This window comes from Myotis lucifugus, unplaced genomic scaffold, assembly GCF_000147115.1.
Source record: "Myotis lucifugus unplaced genomic scaffold, Myoluc2.0 scaffold_87, whole genome shotgun sequence".
In the NCBI taxonomy this organism is placed as follows: domain Eukaryota; kingdom Metazoa; phylum Chordata; class Mammalia; order Chiroptera; family Vespertilionidae; genus Myotis; species Myotis lucifugus.
In genome coordinates this window covers 520,305-545,799 of record NW_005871135.1, presented here as the reverse complement: position 1 = coordinate 545,799, position 25,495 = coordinate 520,305, and the positions used below count along the sequence as shown (strand labels likewise).

The 25,495-nt window shown below is 49.3% G+C and overlaps 1 protein-coding gene across 1 annotated transcript in view; it reads left to right on the top strand.

Annotated features, from left to right (window-relative positions):
- Nucleotides 1–991: 991 nt before the first annotated feature.
- LOC102436882 (astrotactin-2) overlaps nt 992–25,495 on the top strand; it is a 483,991-nt gene continuing 459,487 nt past the window's right edge. Inside the window, exon 1 of the mRNA XM_023755930.1 lies at nt 992–1,100. The gene's annotated coding sequence lies outside the window, so the exon portion shown is untranslated. The remainder of the gene's footprint in view (nt 1,101–25,495) is intronic.

Sequence of the window (25,495 nt, the reverse complement as noted above, 5' to 3'; positions counted from 1 at the left end):
CTAGGATGTAGCTAAGCCTGAGTGAGTTCCTACCAATAGCACCATTACACCGGTTCGCAGCAGGAGCTATGGGAAGTGGAAAACGCACACAGGCATTGGGAGCAAGCCACCTGCGCGCCACTATCATGTCCTCCCTGGTATGCACAGCAGTGAGCTCATTCTCCTGCTCCAGAAGCTTCTATGACATCCATCCTCAGTGACACCCACGTCCTTCCACGTGTCCTCTAGCAGCATGTCCCTCCCAGTCAGTGCTCCACCCTATGGGACTGCCACCTGCCCACACTCCCCACCCAGGGGTGCCCCAGCTCTTACCTCTCCTTGGAACTCCGTTTCCTTCCACCGAAGCCTCATCCATCCTTCCAGCCCCGACTCCATCTCCCTTCCCCCACAAAGTCTCCCAGGTCACCTGTGCAGTGACAGGTTGCTCTCCCACATGTTCCGGGGTCTTGTGTGGAAAGCATAGCCATGAGTGAGGTTAAAAGCACCATGGGACCCCATTTGTCGCCACGACTAGCTTATGATCCCCTGGTTGGCAAGGATCGGTTGTATCCCTGTATGTCCAGTGTCTGGCTCTGGGCCTGGTACACAGTAAGCACTTGGCTGAAATGTGTGTGAAATCAAGTTGCCTGGAGTGTTTCTTAGAGGCAGGCTCATCGCACTTAAGCAACCAGTATAGCTCTCAATTATTTAGTAGCCACCATGGACCGGGCATTTCACATGTCCTGTCTCCTTTCATCCTCGAAGCAATCCTGCAAGGTTAAGAGTTGTTGTCCCTGTTTTAGCAAGAAGGAACCTGTGCTTCCTCAAGGTCACACCGCCCTGGGGCTGCCACGGCACCGGTTAGAACCCCAACTCCTTCCCTAAGCCACGCCCACCCCCGGGTGCCCTGGGACTTACAGAAAGAAGTCAGGGTGGGGTTGCCCATCTTGGGAAGGAGGAGGGTCTGACAAGCTGCCGTGGCCACGATGACTGATGGATGTGCTTCCTCGCAGGGGGCATCAGCTTCGGGAGAACCAAGGGGACGTCGGGGTCAGAGGCAGACGACGAGACACAGCTGACGTTCTACACGGAGCAGTACCGCAGCCGCCGCCGCAGCAAAGGTAACGGAGGCTTCGGGAAGGTTCCAGAACCACTTCGTAGGAGGAAAGCCTGGGCGGCGGATTTCGTGTTTCATGACAGACCCTGAATCTTCTTCACCCTGTGGTCCCAGTCAGTCGTCACTGAGCTTGGTAACGAAGCCCTGGCTAGACGAGTGACCGTCACCATACCCTCTCCCTTCAGCCTGTGTGTGCTTTCTGTCCCACTTCGTTCCTCTAAGGCAGTGGTTCTCAACCTTCTGGCCCTTTAAATACAGTTCCTCATGTTGTGACCCAACCATAAAATTATTTTCGTTGCTACTTCATAACTGTAATGTTGCTACTGTTATGAATCATAATGTCAATATCTGATATGCAGGATGGTCTTAGGCGACCCCTGTGAAAGGGTCGTTGGACCGCCAAAGGGGTCTCGACCCACAGGTTGAGAACCGCTGCCCTAAGGATTTAGGGGTGGGTTTTTTTAAGTTTGTACAGTTAAAGAAAATCCAGTGCAGGAAGTGAAGTAACTAAGAGAATCAGATGGAAAGGGAAGAGGAAGGAGGAAAGTTATTGAAAGGCAGGTTAGAGTGCTGCAGGGTAACCTGTGCCATACTGCCTGGTGGTTCTCAGAGCCAGCTGACGGTGTAAGGCAGGATTCTCAGCCATCAAAGGGCCTAAGGAAACATACTCAGCCATACAATAGGCAGAGGCTACGGGACAGAACCAGCATTGACTCAGGAAATTCTACTCACCTGACACCAGGACCAGAGGGACAGTTGGGCCCTGTGAACACGCCACCCTGTGACTCTCTGGGCCGTGCCTCCAGCAGGTGAAACTAGTGTCACTGAATGATCATTGCTCACAATGACGCGCAATGTAAACATCAACACGCTGGGGCGGGGCTAAATCCACCAAGGGCCAAGGGCCATTGTTCTCGGGGATAAAATTTGCTCTGAAGGGAAAATAGACCATATTTCAGGCAGGTGCCTGTGGGTATAATTCCTCACCCCTGAGCGTTTTTTGTAAGGATGAGAAATTAGCAAGTTCAAGATCACATTCCTAGAAAAGAAGCTGGGTTGCCAGCATTCCAGTGATGAAGGGCAACTCCATGGGCCTGGAGCAGGCCCTGGAAAGAAGCAGGGTCCTGCCCTAGCTGGTTTGGCTCAGTGGGTAGAGCATCAGCCTGCAGACTATAAGGTACTGGGTTCGATTCCAGACAGGGGCACATGCCCGGGTTGTGGACTGGATGTCCAGTAGGAGGCATGTAGGAGGCAGCCAATCAATGATTCTAGGAGGCATGCAGGAGGCAGCTCATCAATGATTCTCTCTCATCATTGATGTTTCTCTCTCTCTCTCTTTCTCTCTCTCCTCTTTCCTCTCTGAAATCAATAGAAATATATTATAAAAAAAATAGTAGGGTCCTCTGGCAACCACGAAGGCAGCTCATCCAGGCACATGGCAGCCTGTGGTCCTCGTGCCTCTCCAAGAAGTGGTCTGGGGAAGTGCCTGTGTTTGGGAAGAGGCTTCCCCACAAAATGATCCTGTATGCATTCCACCCCTGTGTTCCAAGAGCACAGATGGCACAGCTTCTCTGGGCTCCTTTTGCTCTTAAGCAAGTTATCTTCCTTCCCTATACCTCAGTCTTCTTATCTGTGAAATGGGTCTCGTAACTGCCTCACAGAAACTTGAAGGTGGATTTTGGTTGTGATATATTAAAAAAATGTATTGTGGCGCCTGGTATATATTAAGGGCCAAAGAAGTAGACATTATTCATGTCAGTTCACTTCTTATTGTTTTCCATGTCTCGCTATTCCTGGTGCCTTTCACTGAAAAGCCCCGCGTGGGGGTGCCTGGGTTGGCATATTACCTGGGAAGCTTTTGCAGCCTCTGCAGCCATTCGAAGCAGTGGCCTTGCCTCCCCTCCTCCCCATGTCTGGGCTGGCTGGTGTCTGCGGCATTGGAGATTTAGAAGTTGATGATGGATGATTCTTGACCTGTCTTCTCCCTCTCCCCAAACTGCTGCCAGAATTCGGCTGGGCAAGGTGGTGGGTCTCCTCTGCAGGACTGGCTATTTATAGCTAATTGGGAACACATCCATCACTGAGCGTTCCCCTCGTAAATCAGAGGTAAACTTAGCGAAGCAAAAGCAAACCGCAGGATGTGAGGGAAGTGACTTGGCCCGGTGCCTCCACACACTCAAAGGCCGGGCAGTGTTTCCAGGATGGCGAGGATGCCAGGGCTGTGGTGCCCCCCCCCACACACACATACACCTTCCTCCGGCCCTCTTGCCAGCTGAATGCCAGAGCCACTTGCTTCATCTCTGCCCTCCACATATTGTCCAGAGTGACAGTCCCTCTCCCTTCGCCTCTGGTCCCCCCACATCTGTCTCTTCCTCCTCAGTATCCCTTGTTCCGAGGGCTCTGCAGGGGGCTGAGTGGTGCTGGGGAAGATTATGATACACTTTTTGGGAGAAAAAGTAACACCAAATGTAATCTGGGTGATTCTCACTGTCCCAGCTTTGAGAGGAAAGAGAGAGATGGGGGGACACCAGAGAAATGTGGGGTCTTCCCAGAAGAGTTGAAGCTGGAAAGTAACCTGGGCCCAGGTAGGGCTCTGTCGCTGTCCACCCACATACATGAGCCAATAGCCTCAGTATTCTTGTCTTTGAAATGGGGTGGCAGTACCTCCCTCTCAGGTAGTTGTGAGGATTGAATGGGAATACAGGCATCTCCTTTGTAGCTATAAGTCTCGGTAAAAAGTTACTCCTTTCTCCATCATAGCCGTCCTAGTCCCTGTCACCTACGTTCTTTGCTTGAAAACTGCTAAAGTCACCTTCTCAATGGCCTCACTTAACTGTCTTCCAACCCAGTAACAGCGGGATCCCTGCCGTTGCTTCTCTGCTTAGAAGGGGGAATGTGACCTTCTTACCACCTACAGACCTCTGAGGGTCCGGCCTGCCCACCTGCCCAGGGCTGTTACTCCTGCCACTCAGGCCTCCTCCCTGGCACTGTCCTGCCAGAACCTCCCCAATGTTCTCTCCTGGCACACACCCCTGCCCTTTGCCTCCCTCCCACTCGCTGGCATCTCCATGGAAACGGTATGTCTTCCTGGAAGCCATCCCCACACCGCATTTCCCTGTTTATTCTGTTCCAGTTCCTGTGTTCTTCCCCGCTGTAGACCGCATGGCCGCCGTAACTTTACATTCGCAGATATGTCCTCTGGGCTATATTTGTACACCACCCTGACCTGGGTGCTTCCTCTGTGCAGTGTCCTCTGTGCCCAGCTTTCCATCCTGGGCACCGACCACATGGGCGGGTTGAGAGTGGGAACTGCGTGCATCCTTTGGAATGAATGAATGGTTAATGAATGAAGGACAGGCATGCCTGGTGCAGTGTCTGGATGGCTACAAGTGCTCAGGGTGGAGGTTGCTTTTGTGGCGCCTCCCCTTGTTTTCTCTCACTCTACTGTCACTTGCTGGGAGTGGTCCTCTCTCCTTTCCCTTCTCCCTCCTGCTCCTCCTGGGCAGCACGGAGGCCTCAGCCCTGCTCATGCTTCCACCTCAAGGTCAACGACAGGGAAGGCTGTCAGGTGGCATGCCTGGCAGGGGGAGGGGGCCTGAGGCCTGATGCTGGAAACCCACTCTGCCTGGGTGCTTGGAGCGCATTGGAGGGTGTGACCTTTGAAGAGATGTAGCAAGTCCAGGAGGTTCTCTGGCAGGGGTGGATATACCTAGTGCTGATGGTAGAGAAAGCAGTGGAATGGGAGAAGAGAAAAAACATCCAGCAGGTTTTTCCTACCTGGATCTCTCTTTTCAGCATGCCTCATACGGGGCTAGAAGTGACATTATGTTCAGCTGGACCTGGCTGTGAGTCCTGACTACCTCATCTCCTGTGTATGGCTGGGCTTTTAGCATCCAGGAGCTTCCCTCTGTATCAAATAAGAGCTGTTGACACCTACCTCACAGAGTACTCCGGTGTGGAGATGGAAGGTTCCAGAACTCACCCAGAGGTGCTCAAGAAATTTAGTTATTTCCTCCTGAAATTCCCCTTTTCTTGAACATATTCTGAACCCCAAACTGCATCAGCTAAAATCTGATTTGGGGCAATAAGATCCACTGGACACGAGATTTATGGTATAATCTGGGAATCACCTCTGGCTCCTCTGAGCCTCGGTCTCTTGGAAAGGAAAATGGATATGTTATTCGGCTGTGCCTGGTATGGCCAGGCAGAACCCCATCCCCAAGCAAAGAACTGTGGCCACCAACATGGTGAGGGCGTAAAGGCAGAGACAAAGGGGCTGAGAAACAGAGACTCAGAGACCAGGTGTGTGTCTGGTGGGATTTCCTAAAGCAGGAATCAGCAGCCTTTTTCTGTAAATGGCCAGTTACTAGACATTTCTTGGCTTTGCAGGCCAGATAGTCACTGTTGGACCTATTCTGCTCAGCTGTTGTACCTTGAAAGCTGCCATAGACAGCACACAAATGAAGGAACGTAGTGTGTCCAAATGACACTTTATTCCTAAAACAAAAAGCCAAACAACAACAACAACGAAACACACCAATACAACAGTTTGCTGACCTGCGCCCCAAATAATCCATTTACGCCATACAGGTGGCCCTCACCTGTAGGACTGGTCCAGGAGGCATGGGTGACATGTCACAATGATTTATGAAGTGAATCCGGTCTCATATCATACATGTCCTTGCTGCCTAAGAAGTCCGTTTGTCAAGCAAAGACTTCGCCGTTTGGTGATGTAAATAACCATTGAACCCATCACTTGCTTGGATTTGCCAGTTCTCATGGCGTTCTACAAAAGCAACCAGTGAAGTAGCTGGATAGGGAGGTGCCCAGTGGGCAGAGTTTCACCCTTTCTTAACCAGAGATGACTGGACAGACAGCCAAAGGCACTGGGCCCAGGAGGGGGAGGTGCGTATTGAAGTCTGTAGCCCCAACCGTGACTCACTCAGGGACCCTTGGCAAACGTGCTTCCTTGGAGCCTGAGCTTTTCTTCTGTCAGACAAGGATATTTCTGCCTCATGTCATCAAGTCTGAAGCTCATTCTAGTCTAACCTAGATTTATGGAATAAATGCCTTCTAAGCATGATGCGGGGCATGGTGGGAAAGGGGACCGGGGGAGCTGCGGCTCACCCAGGTAAGCGATGCTGAAAAGGATAGGATAGTGCGTAATTGAAGGTCCCCATGAAAAGTGCAGGCAGCATGGCCAGCCCCGGGCACAGTGCTGAGCAGGAGACAGAGCAGGCACCACTGCTGGGTGACTCCAGCAGTGCAGGCACCAGTAGGGGCCTCCTAGCCCCGCTCTGCAGGAGGCTGTGTGGCCTTAGGCTAGCTCCCTACCTCTCTGGTCCTCACTCTTCCCAGCCACTGGCTGCTTCGCCAGTTCTAGGAACCCAGGTTTTCTGATTCCTAATCCTATGTACTTTCCTTGAAGCTTTCCTAATTATTAGTTCATCAGCAGAGAGAACCAGGGCATGAGTGTTCCTTGTTCAGCTTATTTGTTTTGGGTGCTTGTTTTAGTTTGGCATTTCTTAAGCTGAGATTTTTCTACCATGATCAGAACTCTTGAATCATAAACAGAATGTCGTGCTCCTTTGTAATGATGTGTACATTTTTCTTTTTTATTCTCCCCTGACAAAACACGTGCACACGCACACGCACTCATGCATGCACACATAAATGAATCCTATTTAGAAGGAAAAGAACAGGTGAGGGAATGTTCAAGCCACATCTGCGGCAAAGGAGGCCTTTGGGGATGGAGGGTAGGAGACCGTTCTGAAAGGTAAGCTGAGAATGCAGAGATGGAGCGGGGACTCCAGGAAGTGGTGGGGGGGGGGCGAAGGGGCGACGGCTGGACCCCAGCAGAGCAGCACCTGCCACAGGTGCGGGCAGAGCTGCATTCACTGGCCAGGGGTTGGACCGGATGCCAGGAACTGAACAGCATCCACGTCTGTGGTTTCAGGAATGATGGCTGGTGGGCTGGAGAAATAGGCAGGAGCCCCTCCTGCATCCATCACTTCTCATCAGACCACAAGGTGTTTTCAGTCCTACCCATAGATAGTCCATCCACTCTTCTGTTTCATGCACATGGAACCCAAGGCTCAGAGAAGGGAAGCATATTCCCCAAGATTAAACTGTTGCCTTTCCAAGCGACAAAGCACGTGGGGCAAACTGTTCACAGTAGGTGAATCTGGGCAAAGAACAATGCATGGCTGTGCTTTGTACTCCTCTTATCCCTGAAGCTTTACTATAAGTTTGAACTTACTTTCACGCGAAACCTGAAGTAATCGGGGGTCCTTCTAGGTTGCTTACAGGCTTCAGAATCAGCAGACAGAGGTCCCCATCTTCACTTTGCTATTTCCAAGCTGTGTGGCTTAGGGCAAGACACCTTCCTTCTCTGAGCCTGTTTCTCCTGGGTAAAGGAGGACGTATCCTGGCATTAGTCCTGCTACTCTTCGTCAGTCCCACTGAGAAGGTTAAAGAAGATAACGTATGCTGAGGACATGCGTAGGCGGTGTGCCTGCCATGTGATCACTGTTCACTATGTGGCAACCCGCTAAGTTAAGCCTGGGCCAGGCACGGCTCCATGGCCCTTTCCCAACGTGCTGGCCTGCAGATCGGTCTTGCTTCTAGTGGGGGGGGGGGGAGAAAAGTAGACATTAACATTTTCACTAAGAGCATGAATTTGGTGGGCGGGGCCTCTCGGGGGCATTGTGGGATGGCTTTTCCTTCCTCCATCCTGGATCCGGCCTGAGGACAGCCTCTTTCACAGGTGTGTCTGCAGGCTCCCTCTGCCCGGCTGTAGGACAGACCCCTGGGACCCGCTGCTCAGAGGAGCACACACCAAAGGCATAGATCTCCACTCCTTCCCTCTTTATCAGGACTCTTGCCCCCGTCATTCATTAGCTTTTGGTGATTTGCAGCAGGTGAATGCCTTCCTCTCGAAGGTTCCAGTAGCTTTTGGGGGAGATTCTGGTTTCCCTCACGGGGAAATGAGGCTGGAATTTGGATTTCTCTTGCAGAAAGAACAGTAAAATGCAAAAACCCAGCTTTGATCTCTGCCTGCATTTGGCCCTATTTAACAAGCTATTAGAGAAGAGAAAATTATGTATTCATAAATTGTATTGGGCAAAAAAAAAAAAAGCTTCTGTCTGATGTCTCTTTTCTCCCTTTCAAACCTCAGAGGAAACAGACATTGGCTTTTGTTGTTATGGGTTTTTTTTTCTCTTAAAGGTCCCTTCCAGACTCTCTCTCCCCAACCTGCAGAAACATCAAGCCGTCTGGGCAAATGAGGGTTCCTTGGAGGCAGTGAGGGAGCCAGACAACTTCAGAAACCCCCTCCCAGGCCTGGGCGGCCTCTGAAACATTGTTTCAATTGTTTTTCTCTCTCTTCCTCCTTTGAGATGAAACCAGCTCCGCACCTGACAGCCGGGCCTGGAAGGGAGGGAGACGGCTGTCAGGAATCAAATGGGAGACCAAAGGCGATAAAGCAAACATGTCGTTTTTAGTTGCTTACACTAGCGAGAAGGAATAATCAGTCTTTCTTGCTTTCTTGTTTTTCAAGGAGGCTCTGCAAGATGTCTCCCCGTTTTCCCTACACGGAGAGATTGTGACCGCCCGCGTCTCAAATAGAGTCACGCGGGGGCTTCATCTCAGATGAGGTTTGGGTCCCTCTTCCAAAGGCAGGACGGGGTCATTGGCAGAATTCATTTCTTGTAGCTGCGTGACAGCGTGCCTGGTTCCTGCTGCTGTCAGCCAGGGGCCACGCCCACCTCCTACAGGCCACTCTCTGGCCCTGGCTCAGGGACCCTCCCCAGGGAGCGCACAGCATGGCCCCTGCTGCTCCAAGGCCAGCAGGAGAGCATCTGCTACACTGACTCTTCCAGTAAAGCCCAGGCTCTTTGAAGGGCTCTCTGGGTATGGCCAAACCTATCCAGACACATTCACCTACGTTTAACTCCCAGTCAACTGGTTTGGGACTGTAATTACATCTGGAAAATCCCTTCATCGCCGTCATAGAACATATCTTAATCGCAGAGTGATATCCCATCATTTTTATACGCCCACCCATATTCACGAGGAGAGGCCTATACAGAGTTGGGGAGGTAGATGGGGCTCTTGGGGTCCACTTTAAAACTCGGTCTCCCACAGGGAGGTAAATAACAGTATGAGAAGAAGAGATTATCCTAAGGAGAGGATAACGGAGAGGCTGAAAGTGTCACGGGTTCTAGGTTGCCAATGTCCTTCTCTCAACATCTCAGTCAAACCACCTGGTTCTCCATGGACGGAAGCAGAGGCCACAGCTCAGCAGCCTTTGTTGTGGGACCAGCCAAGAGGCTGCAGGACGTAGGGACTCAGGAAAGCTGTGTTGCTAACGCGACAGGCGTGGCTGTGTGCAGGGCCCAGAGGCACTGAGGCAACCCCATTCTTAGTCGGACTCTGGTGAAGAACTTCTCCCTCGTGGCTCCCACTGAGCCAATTTGCTAACCATCTTCCTCCTCTAAATAGAGTAGATTTTAGAAAATATGGGGCCAACCGTGGCTCTTGCAGTCCAATGCCGGAGAGCCCCGGGCAAGCCTCTTTGGCTCTCCGTCCATTTATTTGGGACGCAGTGTTTGAATACAATGCACCCAAGGGCTCTTCCACCTCTGAAATGGGTGTTTTATTCATTTGACACATGTTGGGCCTCGCTAGGGAATCAGGGGTGAACAAGACATGGGTCCAGCCTTTACGAATCTTCTCTCCTCGTTGTCTTTGAAGAAGTTCAGACCAATGACTGCTAAGCTCATCTCTCCACTCTCAGGCCCTCCAGGGGACTGAAGGGTTTCCACCGTTTTGGGGGCAGCATGCGTATTGTTTTCACCAAAGTGAAATGATGCGATAATACTACTAGAAGACAATAGAAAAAAGAAGCAAACAAGATCCTTGTAGACCAAAGAGTTCATTGAATTTCCCCCGCCCTCATTTACATACACTTTCCCATCAACACAACTGTAAGCAACACTCACGTTTGTACTTTGTTATGTCACGACCATTTTTTTTTACATGACACTAACCACTTTTCATGACACTCTAAACCTGATGATAGTCATTATAGCATAATCAGATTCACGGAAAAAATTAGAATGAGCCTAAACGTCCAACAATAGGAGACTGACTTAAGTAAATTACGATGTATAAATCTGATGGAATATTATGCAGCCAAATAACTGTGAAGAATGGTTTTTTAAGAAGGGTTGAACTTAAATGCCACAATGAGTACTTTTGAGGACAAACAGAGCAATTTATTTAAACAGCATATGTGGGCAGATCATGATAGTTATATATGTGTGCGTTTATTTATCCTTCTGTCAGTCATCAACACCCTGCCTATTCCCAAAATGGGTTTGAGGTGGGTGGGTTTACTGGAGGTAGCCCAGTGTACAGTCCCTATGGTCTTTGTGGCCAAACACAGCTAGTTAGGAGTCTGGGCAGAATGATCTTGGGAAGATCACTCTAACCTCCTGGCCTCTGCTTTCCTTCGCTGTGTAGTGGTATACGGATAGTTCCTTCTCCTAAGAGTGGTTTTGAGGTTGAAATAAAACAAGTCCCGCATTTAGCACAGTTCCTGGGAGGCAGGAAGTGATGAATAAACAGTAGCATCCAGTCCTGAAACTTCACTGTATACACAGGGAGACCGTTGTCTCAGTAGCTAAGTCAGATTACCTTAAAGATGTGGTATGTCTTTAAATTGATTTGAAATCTTGAAAAATGTTGTCCATCCATTATTCATTCAAACCATTGTGTCGGTCTTGGGATCCCTGGAGGCATGAACGGATTTCATCTTTACCTAACGTGGGAAAAACAAAAGAAAGGATGAGGAAGAATCAAAACTAAATATCGAGGTGGAAAGGATCCTGAGCCAGGAAAATGACCTTATTATACTTGGTCCTTGAATCATGTTTTGAGTAAAGGTTAGTTTTCCCTTTTAGGGTGGTCCCCAACCGTATATACATAGTAAACATGCTTGGGCTTAATAAATGTCTACCCTTGGACCTCAACCCATAGTTTGATTTAACAAGTTTGGGGTAGAGCCTGGGCATCTTCAATTTTTTTTATAAGCTCTCCTGGTGCAGCCATGGTTGAGCATTGCTGCCTTAGGAAAATACACAAGATAGATAAGACCCGTGGTCCCTACCCTCAAGGCATTTTCAAACTAGTAGAGGGAGTGGGGAAAAATGGAGAATACCAGAGCAATCAAATTTGGTGGCCTCTCCAGTGAAATGGATGATAATTCTACAGTGTCCTTCTTGGCCCTGAAATTCTGTGATTCTAATTGCAAGGTACTTAAAAAACACACAGAGCAGTAAGATAACGTAGTATACGCCGTGTGCTAATTGCTGAGGCAGTTTGGAGTACAGGTCTTGGGATATGTAGGCTCATCAATCACGGGCGGCTCTCCAGAGGAGGAGAACCGTGAAACAGGTGCCTAACAAAATCCTGGTGGAGAACTGGAGGCGGGAGAAGAGGGATCTCAGCAGGTGCCCCCCACTTTCCGTCCAAGGCAATTTCAGTTCGAAGGACTCTGCCTGGAAGCCTGCTGTGCGGGCCATGGGAATACAGACGTACCTGAAGCATAGTCTGACCTGGAGGGTCCCACAGTGTAGTGGGGGAAGACAGTCGATGGGCAACTACAGTAGAGGGTGAAAAGGGCTGTGCTAGGGGTGGTAGTAACTTCCGTGTGGGCACGAAGGAAGAGCACCTGACCAGCTTGATGGAATGGTGGTAGGCACAGTGGCCCAGGAAATATGCAGGCTGAGCTTTGAAGAACAAGGTGGGGTTGTTGAGGGGAAGAAAGTGGGAGGACCTTTTCTGAGACAGAGGGGACTGTGAATAGAGTGAGACCAAGCACAATGCCTGGTATATTGTGGGACCTCAAAATAATTCCTATCGATGGAGGAAGGGAGGGACGGATGGAGGTAGGGCGGGAGGGATTGAGATGTCTAGTTCATTTCATTGAAACATAAAATCTGAGGAGCAGAGAGCCGGAGGTGACACTGGCTAAGTGATTTGGACTCTATCATGATGACAACGAGAAGCCACCGAAGGGTTTCAGGAAAGAAGGGATGCTTTCAGATTTTTGTGGTAGAAAGGTCACTCAAGCTTTCATGGGAGCCTGGATGGAGGCGGACAAGATGGGGTGAGGGAGACCAGTTGGGAGACTGATGTAATAATTCAGGTGAAAAATGACACCATCTGGCCCAAGACAGGAGAAAGAGCATTGGTTTTTTTATTATTATTATTATAGATATAGACACAGGCCACACCCACCTACCTGCCTCCTGTGGTCCAGCCCCATCACCATAGCAACAGCCTCTTTAACATCTGTTTCTGGAGGTCCTCTTCTCTCTCTCTCTCTCTCTCTCTCTCTCTCTCTCTCTCTCTCTCTCTCTCCTTTCTCTCTCCTTTCTCTTCTTTTTCTCCCCTTTGATTGTATCTGATCCAGCCTCACTGGGTAATTGAGTGTTTGAGAGTGAAAAATTATCTCAGCGGCTTGGCCCTTATCTTGACAGCGAAGCTGCACTTTTAATTTAATTTTGTTCGGAGACGCATGGGTAACAAATTTCACTAATCGCCCTGCTGTCGCCTTGCGCATGGTAAGGAGCCCAGCAGCTTGTTACCAGGCAGCCCAGCGTAAATACATGTGGGGGAGCAGGCAGGGGACAGAGGAGGGCTGGGTGGGGGGCGGGGGGAGAGGACAGCTGCAATCAGTATGAGTCAGGCTGAGGCTCTGCCACCAGGTGTGGGATCAGAGATGGGAGGTCAGCTGTGTAACAAAGAAAAGGACTTAAGAGTTAGTCACCTGGGCTCCTGTCCTTGCTCTGCCAGCTGCTGTCTGGGTGCAGCCTTGAGCTTGCAACTGCATCCTGAGTTTCCTGTCTGTAAGGTAGGGCTGGTAATGCCCCCTCCCTCTTGGGTGTGAGAATCAAGTGAGAAATTATATAAGTGATTGACACCCCTGAGCATTATGCCATGGTATTTTCAGCACTTAAGATCCTTACAGGAAAAACTCTGGCATCCCATCCAATGTTTAAATTTCTTTCAGAGCATCTGCCCCAGACCATTGTCCAAGTTTTGCTTGCTTTCCTCCAATGATGGGGAGCTCATTTACTACCTAGGCCAGTGATGGCAAACCTTTTGAGCTCGGCGTGTCAGCATTTTGAAAAACCCTAAATTAACTCTGGTGCCGTGTCACATTGCAACCATAGTAAAACAAAGATTTATATTTTTGATATTTATTTTATATATTTAAATGCCATTTAACAAAGATGCCATTTAACAAAGAAAAATCAACCAAAAAAATGAGTTCGCGTGTCATAGGTTCGCCATCACTGACCTAGGCAGCCGATAGCTCTGACTCTCAGAATCTCCTTGCTTACCCTGGCATGCAGTATGCATCCCTGAAGATTTTTATCCTGCCTTAGCTCCAGTCCTGCCTGCTGGACCCCTACAAAGAGCAAAGTTGCAACCTCCTTCCTAAGTGAGCCCCCCCCCACTCAGATTTGGATGTAGAAATATTATTGTTTCTCCCCACACCCACCTTCTCATATCAGCTTAAAATACCCAGAGGAAATCAGCTCTTATAAGTCATGTAGCACAACTTTGCATTTTACACATGGGGAAACTGAGGCCCGGATGGGCTTAGTTAAAAATAGCTGATAGACATTGAGCAGCCATTATGGGTGAGGCGCTTCATGTGGGCTCTCTCGTTTAATCCTTGCAACACAAGGTCTTATCTTGATTTGACAGATGAGGAAACTGAGGCACAGAGAGGGAAGCAGCTTGCCCAAGTCACAGGTTTAGTAAGGATCAGAGAGTAGAAATTGAACTCATGTCTTACTCCAAAGCCTACCAGCTTTTGTGTTGTAATTTTGCCTCAAATTGCACCTTAACATGGTAGTGGAGGTGACACTGGAAATGAGGTTCCCCAACTTTTGGTCGCGTAGCTAGGCTGGAAACTGGGGCATCCCAGGGGGTGGGAGGCGGGAAATTCCTGTGTAAAAGGCGGTGTAGATTCCTATCTTTTCTCCTGGACCAGAAAGCAAGGGAGACCATGAAAAAGTAAAAAAAGAAAAAAAGGAAAAGATAAACTGCCTGCCCCTCCCCCCTCTCCGCAGCCCTCTCAGGCCTGTGGATCCCTGGTTCAGGATTTATGAGCCTGCTGGGTGTCTCTCCTTCTCTCCATGGGAGAGGGCTTGACTCTTCCTCTCTCAGCTAATTAAAAACCCCAGCCTGGCCGCCAGCCTTGGATCGCAGGCTGCTGGGTCGGCCCAGGCGCTGAGGCTGCTCTGATGAATCATTCCTGGGCCCAGGGGAGGCAGGAGCTTGCCCAGAGGGGCTGGGCCCGAGCTGTGCTAGTCCAGGAGACCTGGGATTGCTGCAGGCGGACCCTGTCTGCCCCACTCACCCCAGCAGGGGCTTCCTCAGGCCTAGGAGGGCAGGACTCGCCCAGAGCTGATGGGGTACAAGGGATGCCCGAGTTATCTTCTGAAAGCGACCACTGAACCCTTTATCTCCTGCAGACACCTTGCATGGCTCTCTCTCGGTCTTCGTAATAAATCCTCCCTCTCTTAGCCTGATGTGTGGTGAGCTGTGGCGTAGCATTTGGAAACACTGCCTTTGAGAGGGACAGACCTGAGTGTAGATTCTGGCTTCACTGTGTACTTGCCTTGGACATATAACTCAAGCCCTCTGTGTTTCATGTTCTTCACTTACGAAGTGGAAATTAAAGTAACCTATTGCTAGATATACACATGCATATACATATTTGCATATATGTATACACATATGCATACATGTGCTTGTGTGAATGGAATTACTTAGAGCTCGATGAGGCATTGGGTACACAGCCCTCAGCACAGTTCTGGACTCTGATCCCTCAGGGCAGCTGCCACCGTAGCCCCTAATAGCTGCCGCCATTTCCACCTGCCGCTGCTGCCTCTTCTGTTCCTGCTGCTGTTCCATGCAGCTATATGCGCCAGACCTGCCTCTCTCACCTTGACTTCCGTTCCCTCTTCTGCTCAGGAACCCACAGGCGCGCCCTGCACATCATCACATGCTAGTGTCTGCTCACTCTGCCTAGTGGAACCTGCCCGTCCTTCTAGGTCTGGTTGGGATTCATGCTACAATCACTCCAGACAGAGTATCCCCGTGGCATGTTACCTATAGCTCCCTCATCGCCGAGTCTTTGTCTCCTTTTTAAAAGCATGGGTAGTCCTGTATGTCTGCTTCCCTCCAGAACCAGAAACCAGGGCCAGAGACTTGCTCCCACCTGTACTGCCAGTGTCTGAAGTTGTGGTTGACCTGGTAGGGATGCAATCAATGCTGCCCATTTAGAACAAGAAGCCGAGATACCCTCACTCCTTGCATTTTCCCCTAATAGATCAGAATGCTTTATGGCTCATTCAGCCTGCCATAACAAAGGCCAGCACCTGGGCTTGCTTGTGTAAATGGAATGAGAAGTGACTTCCCCAGGCCACAGAGCTAACCAGTCCCTGACTTTCACTGTGGTCTTTAATCCACCAGGGCAGGCTCTGTCCCATTTTCAGCCTCACCTGGTCATGTCTGGAAGGATCTCTCCAGTTTCCAATTGCTCTTGCCTCCTGTGTTTTGCGGAGGTGTTTGATATAGAGAAACTCTGCTCCATCTGCTCCCCCAGGGTCTATTGCTGGAGTTACCCAGGAGCGCCCCCCAGTGGTTGTAGACATAATATTTTACTCCTCTGTGAGGAGCGGTTTGTCCATCATGCACCCATCAGTCCTGTGTTCATCAGTCATGCATTGGGTGTGGAATACATGTTTTCCCGCGTGGTAGGTGCTGGAGATATAATAAGAATCAAGCCTAGTTCATGGCCCTGGAAATGTACAGTCCACTGGGGGAAAGAGGGTGACATTAAAACAGATTTCAAGTTCATTGTGATAAATAATACACAATGGAGTGTCTTTGCAATACTGGGAAGAGCCTTCCAACCCCGTCTGGAACGGAGGGTGGACAGTAGGAAGAGGGGAGAGGAGGATTTCCTGAAGGAGAGGATCTTAAAGCCTTAGGGGAGATGAACCTAGCAATGCCCAGGAGTGGAGTGAAGGAAAACGCCAGTCCAGGCGGTAGGCACTCCTGGAGGCAGGAAGAGGGCTTGGTGGCAAAGGTCAGCCAGGCCCAGGCACAGAAGGTTGGGGACCTGGGTAAGGAGCAAGCAGTTTACGGGTAGAAGCCTTGGGGATGCGTTAAGGCACCCTCAGCAGAGAGTGACTAAACAGTTCCCTAACCCAGTGTTTTTATCCCTGTGGTCCCCTCTCTTCTTTGACTAATCGCTGCACTGTAATTAGTGTCTTTGTCCTTGCATGGTTCTCACACCTTCCTTGCCGCTGTCTTCCTGTTCCCCTTCTCTTTCCTTCTCCTTTGTAGACGTCTTCTCTTCCTACATCCATCTCTCTAGTCCTGTCTTCTCTCATTTTCCCTCAAAAACTGTTTTGCTTTCCCTGCAAAATTCCTTTTGTCCACACCTCCAGGTTTTCATTGGGATTCCTAACCACCTGGAGGCGACAGGGCTCTGAATTAGAAGCCAAGAGTTCCCGGTTCTGCCTCCACCTTGCTGAGTGGCTGGTGAAGCTATCTAACTTCGGTACCTTAGGTTCATCCACTGTTAAAAAAAGTACTTGGGTGGTATCTGTGTCACCATATTCACAACTTGGGAGCCACTTTCAATTCCCTGGGTGCCAGTCCATAACCATGAGGACCGGGCCCCCGGACAGTGCTCCCAGGGCTCTGAACCAGGTGAGCTCTGAGCATCTGTCCAAGGTGGGGATTCCATTATCTCCGCCCCCCACTCCCTGACTCCCTCTCCACCCTTCTCTTCCTCTCCCCCCGTCCCCTCTCTCTGTTCTCCTCTATTCTAAGGAGCGCCAGACTTCGAGATGTCTGTATCCAAGGGAAAGGGCTTACAAATAGAATGATCTGTAATTGAAAGACGATGGTTTGCACAGAAGGCATTTGTTTTCCTACGCCCAGCATCACGATTCACAGTGTCTCAAACCTGCTGAGACTCGAGAGACTGCGTTACATGCAGATCTAGAGGAGTCCCAAGGAGCCTGGAGACCAAACACAATTAATTCAAGGATGTGTGCTGTGCCGGGGAGCCTCATTCTTGGGAATGATAGACAATGTTTTTATCACTCAGCCAACGGGTTGGGGGAAGCTTGTTGGGGCGGTAGAGTCCCTGGGGTTCTATATGACATATTGGACAAGAGTTCCATATTGGACTCTTGGATGTAAGTCCAAGGCCTGCAGTGGCACTTCCTGCCTGTGGCACCCTGAACAGTTCACTTCCTTTAGATTCCAGGTCTTAATCTGTAAAATGGGAGTGTAGTGTCATTATGTGAAAGGAGTTATTGTCCAGACGAATTACATGAACTCATTTAATCTTTTACTCACATTTTGTTTTGTTAAATGCTAGAGAGAGATGCAGGGAGAGAGATAGAGAGAAACATCGATGAGAGAGGTACATCATCTATTGGCTGCCTCTTGCACCGCCCCTACTGGGGATTGAGCCTGCAACCCATGTGCCCTGACTGGGAATAGAACCGTGACCTCTTGGTTCCTGAATCAGTGTTCAACCATTGAGCCGCATAGGCTATGCTTTTACTCACATTCCAAAGATGAGGGCTCTGAAGTGCAGAGAGGTTCCGTTACTTACTCAGAAGTGGTAGAAACAGGGCACACACCTGGGTATGTTTGACCCCAAATCTTGCTGTATACATTGTACTGCTTCATGTCTGGGCCTGGAATCTCTTAAGTTTATGATTTAATAGACTTCAAGTTAGGGAAAGGTGGGAGGTTAGTATAGGCATGGAGATGCATGGGTATGGGTTTCTATCATTGGGAAGGAACGAAGAGAACAAGAATTAAATCATTCATTTATGCTCACAGTAATTCTACAGGCATTTCTGAACACTTGTATGGGCGAGATTGGTTCTGGGGCCCAAAGGAATCACTGGTTTATGCTCCAGGTCAGCGATTTTCTTTTCTTTTTTCTTCATTGACTTTATTGAGGTGTGGGTACAGATGATGTGTTGTAGAATTGTGCACTTAAAACCTGTATAACTTCGTTAACTAGATTAGTGTGATTTTTAACCGGTATGCCACAAGAATTCTTAAAACAGGCAATACCTTACCTCTTTCCCCTTAGATTGTCAAATAAAAAAGTGACACAGTGAGTGAATCAAAAGTATACCTATTTTTTTGTCAAATAGGCAAAAGAATATTTTTGTAAATAGGCAAAAGAATATTTTTGTGTGCTGCTGAATTTTAGTAATTAGCATGTGGGAGCCATGAAATGGATGAACCTAGAATGTGGTAGGGGAAAGGGACAAGTAATTAAAATAATTAATAGCAGACGCTGAGGTGAATTTTATGGGTAAATTCACTTAGGGACCCTAAGGAAGTTGGGATTGATTCTAGCTGGAGGCTGAGTTAGCTAGCTGGAGGCTGAGTCTGGCAGGATTATTAAAGATAAGCCTTAAACGCAAAGCGGGTCCCCACCACGTGGAGGGGATGAACAAGGACTTTCCACCAAGAAGCGGGTATTAGTTTCCTGTGGCTGCTGTAACAAATGGCCTCAAACATGCTGGCCTAGAGCAACAGAAGTGTGTTCTCTCACATTCTGGAGGCCAGAGTCCAACATCAAGGTGTTGGCAGGTGGCTTTCTTCTGGAAGCTCTGAGGGAGAATCTGTTCTATGCTTCTCTCCTGCCTTCTGGTGGCTGATGGCTGGTGGCTGATGAGAGTCCTTGGCACTTCCTGGCTTGTAGGTGCATCACCCCAATCTCCACCACTGTCTTCACGTGGGCTTCTCCTCTGAATGTCTGAAATCTCCCTTTTTTATGTCTCTTATGAGGACCCAAGTCGTTGGAATTAGGGTCTGTCCTAAATCCAGGCTGCTCTCATCTTGAGATCCTGAAGTTAAAGACATCTGCAAAGGCCCTTTTCCCAGATAAGTTACCGTCTGAGGTTCCAAATGACAAGTCTTTGGAGGGGCTACCATTCAATCAACTGTAAGTGGAAAGCAGAGACAGTGTTCATAGGTGTTGGAAAGCAGCCAGATGGGGGTCATGTGTCAATGACAGGGGCTCTTGGGACCATCTCCAGGAGCTTGGATTCTTGTTGTGTGAGGCAGGATCGTCCCTTCTCTCTAGACCTCAGTTTCTCCATTTGAAACAACCGGGTTCAACTGCAATGATCTGTAACATCTTTTCAATGTTGATGTTCTGGGACCTTGACCTTAGGCAAAGATTGTTTTGCCCAGTCGATTTCAAAATAATCCTGTGGGCAGGAGCTGGACCGCTGCAGCTTGGAGGGAACACCGCTGTCCTGGGGGCCCTAGCTGGACTGCGATACCGCTTCCCCGACACCGCTGTTAATTGTTCATTGGAATTTGATTTGATTGAACAAGCTCTTCTGCTTGTAAAACACCTTGAGAGGTTTCTGCGTGGTGAGCGCATCCTGGAAACACCGGTTTATTGTATTAACAAGTCTGGGCCTGAACATAAAGGGAGATAATTAGAAGCAGCGAAGTCCCTCGACATGCTCAGGGCAGCAGGAAAGCTCTGGGGAAAGCAGTCCTTCCAGCCGCTTTCATGTAGCCAAAGAGAACGCTGTCGGAGCTGCCCCAGGGACGGAGGAGCTCGGAGGGTCGCTTGGCACGCTATTTATAGCTCTCAGCTAGCGCTGCCTCCATCCAGCTCAGTGGGCCTGTGCTCCCAACACCCCAGTACATCTGCTACAACCCCTAGAAGGCTCCCAACACCCCAGTACGTCTGCTACAACCCCTAGAAGCCCAACCTAGGAGCCCAGTGAGTGGCCAGAAGTTTGTCTTTAAGATCTTTTGGCACACAGTGTGCGTCCTCATAAAAGCAAGCGTACAGACAAGGCCAGAGTGCCCAGGCTAGCCCACAGAGTTTACCTACGGCCTAGGCCGTGGTCGGCAAACTGCGGCTCGCGAGCCACATGCGGCTCCTTGGCCCCTTGGGTGTGGCTCTTCCTAAGCCTTAGGAGTACCCTAATTAATAACAATGTATCTACCTATATAGTTTAAGTTTAAAAAATTTGGCTCTCAAAAGACACTCAAGGGGCCAAAGAGCCGCATGTGGCTCACGAGCCGCAGTTTGCTGACCACTGGCCTAGTGGATCAACGATAATACAGTACTGCCTGGCCGGCATGACTCAGTGGTTGAGCGTTGACCTATGAACCAGGAGATCATGGTTCCCTTCCCGGTCAGGGCACCGGCCTGGGTTGTAGGTTTGTTCTCCAGTAGGGGGTATGCAAGAGGCAGCCAATCAATGATTCTCTCTCATCATTGATGTTTCTATCTCTCTCTCCCGCTCCCCTCCTCAATAAGAATATGTTTAAAAATATGAGAGTACGAGGGATATGCCCACCAGGTGCCCACATGAGCCCCAAATGGTTCTCTAAACTGAAGAAACATACCTTAAGGGCTAAAGGTTGTAAACTGTGGTTATTTCTAAGAAGAGCTCTAGTTGGGACTTGACCCATGATGTGTTTGAATTAGAGCTATACCTGACATAGCAAGTATACAACAAAAATCCACCTAAACGAATGTGGCCAGGCGTCCAGGCTATTTGGTAACAGTTGTACTTATCTGGAACTCACGTGAAGTCAGATAGAGAACAGGGTTGGCTAGCTGCTGTGGCCGGACACAGCCTGCTCCTTAACCCTTGCTCTGGTGTGTGTCTGAGGGGTGGCAATACAGAGGTGGTGGTTTGGAACTAAGGCTGGTCCCTCAAAAGTTTTCTGAATCCTAGTCATCCTGTAAATCGATAGGTTTATGAATAAGAATTAAATTTCCCATCTCATCTGCAAGCCTAATTAACTTGTTACATGAGAAATAGGAATAATGTTGTATTCACTATCCATAAATATCCTTTATGGAGTTAATTTTTAAGGAATCCATCTTGAGTATTCCTATAGAGTGTGCCAGAAGAGCATGCATGTGTGTGCCTGAACACACACACACACACACACACACACACACACACACACCATCACCACTGCTGACGGCATCAACACCCACAGACACCCAAGAGCCTGGCTTGGGGCCCAAGCACAGATTCCACTGAATATCTAGCACATCTCGGCAGGGACAATGGTGAATAATTCTGGAGGGAAAACATTTAAAAATCCGATTTCTCGTTTAGTAGGTGTCATGTGAGGCCCAGAGACGGTATTTTTAACAAGTCATCTGACAGGATTCTGAGCCAAGGAGCGTGCAAAGCTGTCTGCTCAGTAACGTGGGGTGCTATGGAGGCTCCCTGTGAGGGCTGGTTGGTGCCGAGTGGTCTGAGAGTGGCTGTCTAGACGCAGTGGTGGCTCTGCGCTCACCCCAGGTGAGAAGATGCTCTGACGGTGGCTGGATCGGCAGGTCAGGCAAGGTGGAGGACAGCTGGATAAATCCATGGGCATGGTGTGCGTGGGAGGTAGGCCAGGCCACTCAGCAGCCTCGCTGTAGGGCCAGCTCCTGGCTGTGCAGAGGTCGATCTGCTGCACAAGCGAGGGCTCATCCTTCAACTCAAACCTGGCTTCAGGCCCCGGTTCCACCGTTCCCAGCTACATGGCCTTGGGCAGGAAACACAGCTTCTCTGAGCCCCTTGTCTTGCTCTGTAGAAGCACCACCAACATTGTAATGAGGTTTAAGCAAAATAATGAGGGTAAAGGAAGCATTATACCATGTGCCACGTGGTAGGTTTTCAAATCTTTTTCCTCCTCTCTTCCTTCCTCTTCCCTCCTTGCACAGAGGCAAGAAGCCTGAGGTCTGAATCGGGGGCCTCCTCCCCGCCCCTTTCATTCTTCCCTTGAGCGTCCAAGAATCACAGTATGTCTTTCCTTGTGCAGAGAATGCGAACAAGCCATAGCCCTGCCCGACATTAACAGTACGCACAGCGCACGACATAATGCGCATTTGTCATACACGATTTACAGCCTCCACTAACTTTGGGATTTACCCACTTGACTCCCTTCTGCATGTCGAGGGTTTAAGCCGGACCCTTGAGATGCTTGTAAATCATCCGTGTGCAAAGGCAGCACCTCGAAACGGGCAGGCAGCTTCTCCCCCGTGAGTCTATGTAAACGTTGGCAACAATAAAACTAAACTACAAATCAGCAAAGCAGATTTAGGAGGGAGGGGGCTCTTTTTCCGTAAAGATAAAGGAGGAATAAATTGAATTGGAATTGGGCTGGATTTGAGTGAGCAAGAATTAATGCTCTGCAAAAGGGCGGGTGCGGCTGAGGAAAGTAATAAACATGGAAATGGGCTGTTCTAATCCCGCACTGCTCAGGGGACTCGGGAGAAGTAGCCTCCAGCTAAAACTTTGTCAGACACCTGCCATGAGCCAGCCCCTGTGTCAGAAACACTGTGGATGCTACTCCACGTAGTCGCCACAGCAACCTGTAGGTGGGTACCGCTGTTGTCCTCATTTTGCAGGCCAGGGAATAAGGTAGGTTCTAAACCCTGGTGTTGGGACCCTGATGATGCTTACTGATGCACAGAACACACACTTCTTTGGGGCAAATGAGTTGTCACCCTGGGCCTTGGCTTCTTCCTTTTAAAAATGGCCCCTGTCCCTAAAGCGCTTTGCCATGCATGGTCGATGTGGGCAGCCTTGTTTCTGATGCATTTTTGACGCCCCTGGTACCTACCTCGGAGCATGCCAGGGACTCTCAGGAGCAGTGTTGCCTCCTGTGTATCACGAGACATGTTTTAGCTTATATTTATCAGCCGCTATCCTAAGCAGCTGATAAATAAGCAGGGAGGGCATATGAATTCATCTAATCTTTGACAACAATCTGCAGAGTACAAACATGCAAAGGAGGACATTCAGCAAAGGGCGGGGGGTATGTTGCTTGAAGTCATACAGCTGCTAAATGTTGAGCTGGAATTTAATCCCAGGTCTTCTGCTTCTGGAACGAGGGTTCTCCTTGTACCAGTGTTCCCATAAGCACAGTTTATACTGCACCGTTGACTGCTCGGCCTGGGACTTGAATGCAACTTGTATCATTTCGTGTGCACATAGCAAATATTTGCCCTGCACATTATTAGATAAATGAAGACTCTTGGTAGTAATTGTACTGTTTTCTGGATAGGAAAGATCTTTCTTATACTCAGAGCAGACTGTAGAGGGAATGGGTTGCATTGAGAGTGGTGAAATCCCTGTTCTAGGAAGTATGTAAGTGACAGCTGGATGCTACTAAGGACAATTAAGAGTAAAGTGGGCCCTAGCTGGTTTGGCTCAGTGGATAGAGCGTCGGCCTGTGGACCGAAGGGTCCCGGGTTCAATTCCATCCAAGGGCATGTACTTGGTTGCGAGCTCCTCCCTAGCCCAGGCAACCAACCAATGTATTTCTGTCACATCGATGTTTCTCTCTGTCTTTCCCTCTCTCTTCCACTCTCTCTGAATATCAATGGGAAAATATCCTCGGGTGAGGATTAAAAAAAAAAAGTAAAGTGGGAGTGACAGTAGACTAGAAAATAACAGGAAAAAAAGAAGAGCAATGATCATAACGCATATTATTCACTGAGTGCTTACTAAGTACCAGGCACCTTGCAAAGCACTTAGCATCATAGTGTGGATGCGTTATTTCCATTTTAAATGCAGGCGCATGAGGGTCAGAATAGTAAAGTAAACTGGCCCATCTGGGTCTTTAACGAATGCTGGCAGCAAGACACAAACCCAGGTCTGTCTGATCCAGCCTCTGCCTTCTGGCCCTGGAATTCTTAGAGTTCTTAAAACAGAATTGGTGTGTTGCTGTAACTGTGACCTATTTCTGCTCATATTTCTTACTCTTTTGAACTTGGAAGTGAAACCGTCAGACTGCCAGACCCATTGCGGTAACCCAGTGCAGCCTGGTGGTAAGCTGGTGAGTGCCTATCTAAGGGGGAAATGTAAAAAGCCTTATTTGTAGCATTTCCCAATTTCCTTGGTATAAGTTCTCCTACCATGTTCAATTTCAAGCCACTGGCTCTGACAGCTGTGATGGGCATCCCTGAATATTGAGTAATTAGCTCCAGGGAGCCAATTGGAGCCAGGTCCAGCACGCCCTTGTCCCAGCCCCACCCATGAACCAAGGACATCTCTCTCTTGAACCACTGTCTTATCCCCCATATCGCAATGCAGAGCACAGTTAGGCCCATACAGGGACTCAGTAAATATTTGTAGATTAAATAATAAGCAGTTGGATGATAGGTGAATAATCAAGATGGAGAGGAGAGTGGGAAATGCCATCCACCCTGCATTAAAAAGGACACAGCGTCCTCTTACTAGATGCCGTGTGCTGATCCCCACTCTCTGTGGCAATGAGCTGTCCCCTGAAGGAATGCTGCCCGGGAGTAGAGTTTGGGTGTAAATGTCGAAATACTACTTATCCTCTCCCCTTTCTGCTTCACAGCAAATCTGATCCATCACAAACCAGCACCTTGCGTTTGGTGACTTTTCTTTTCCCAGTGTGGCCACTGTAGTCAAGTCATGTGACCTCACCACACTCTGGCAGTGACACCATTTGTCCCCACAGCCAGTGTGGGCATCACAGTACCGGACCTCAGCACGGCCCCTCCTCCACAGCGCCCTTCAGCGGCTCCCCACTCTCTTCTGGTTACGAACACACATCTTAACGTGGCCTGCAAGCCATCCCATGCCCCTGGCCCCCTGGCCAGCCTCGTCACATGTCAATAGTCACTTTTTCCACTGCTTTCCACCCTGAATATCCATCCTGCTGGCTTGGAACACCCTTCCCTTCCATCATCAGGATCGGGCTTCCCTGTCCTTTTGTGAAAGAGTTTCTTCTGGTCTACTTTTTCTCCCCACACTGTTCTTCTCCCTCCTAGCATGAATGTGAGTGTAAACGATAGAGTCACCAATGATGTATCCACCATGTAAATGCCCCCCACAGACTGACACATTCATGAGGGTGGGGCCACGCCTGCTTCTGTTTCACACCCTCTGCCCAGCTGTGTAGGAGAGGTAGCTTGGTCGGGAGGTTTACTCTCTGCTCAGAAGACTGTCACCTGGGAGGCAGTGTTGCAGTTTCAGAGGCTGCACTCTGGGGTCAGCCATATTGGGTTCAATGTTGATTAATTCTTTTTTAAAATATTATTATTTCAGAGAGGAGGAAAGAAGAGGGAGAGAGAAATATCAATGATGAGAGAGAATCATTGATCGGCTGCCTCCTGCACGCCCCCTACTGGGGATCAAGCCCGCAACCCAGGCATATGCCCTTGACTGGAATCGAACCTGGGACCCTTCAGTCTGCACTGAGCCAAACCAGCTAGGGCATTAATGTTGATTAATTCTGTGATCATAG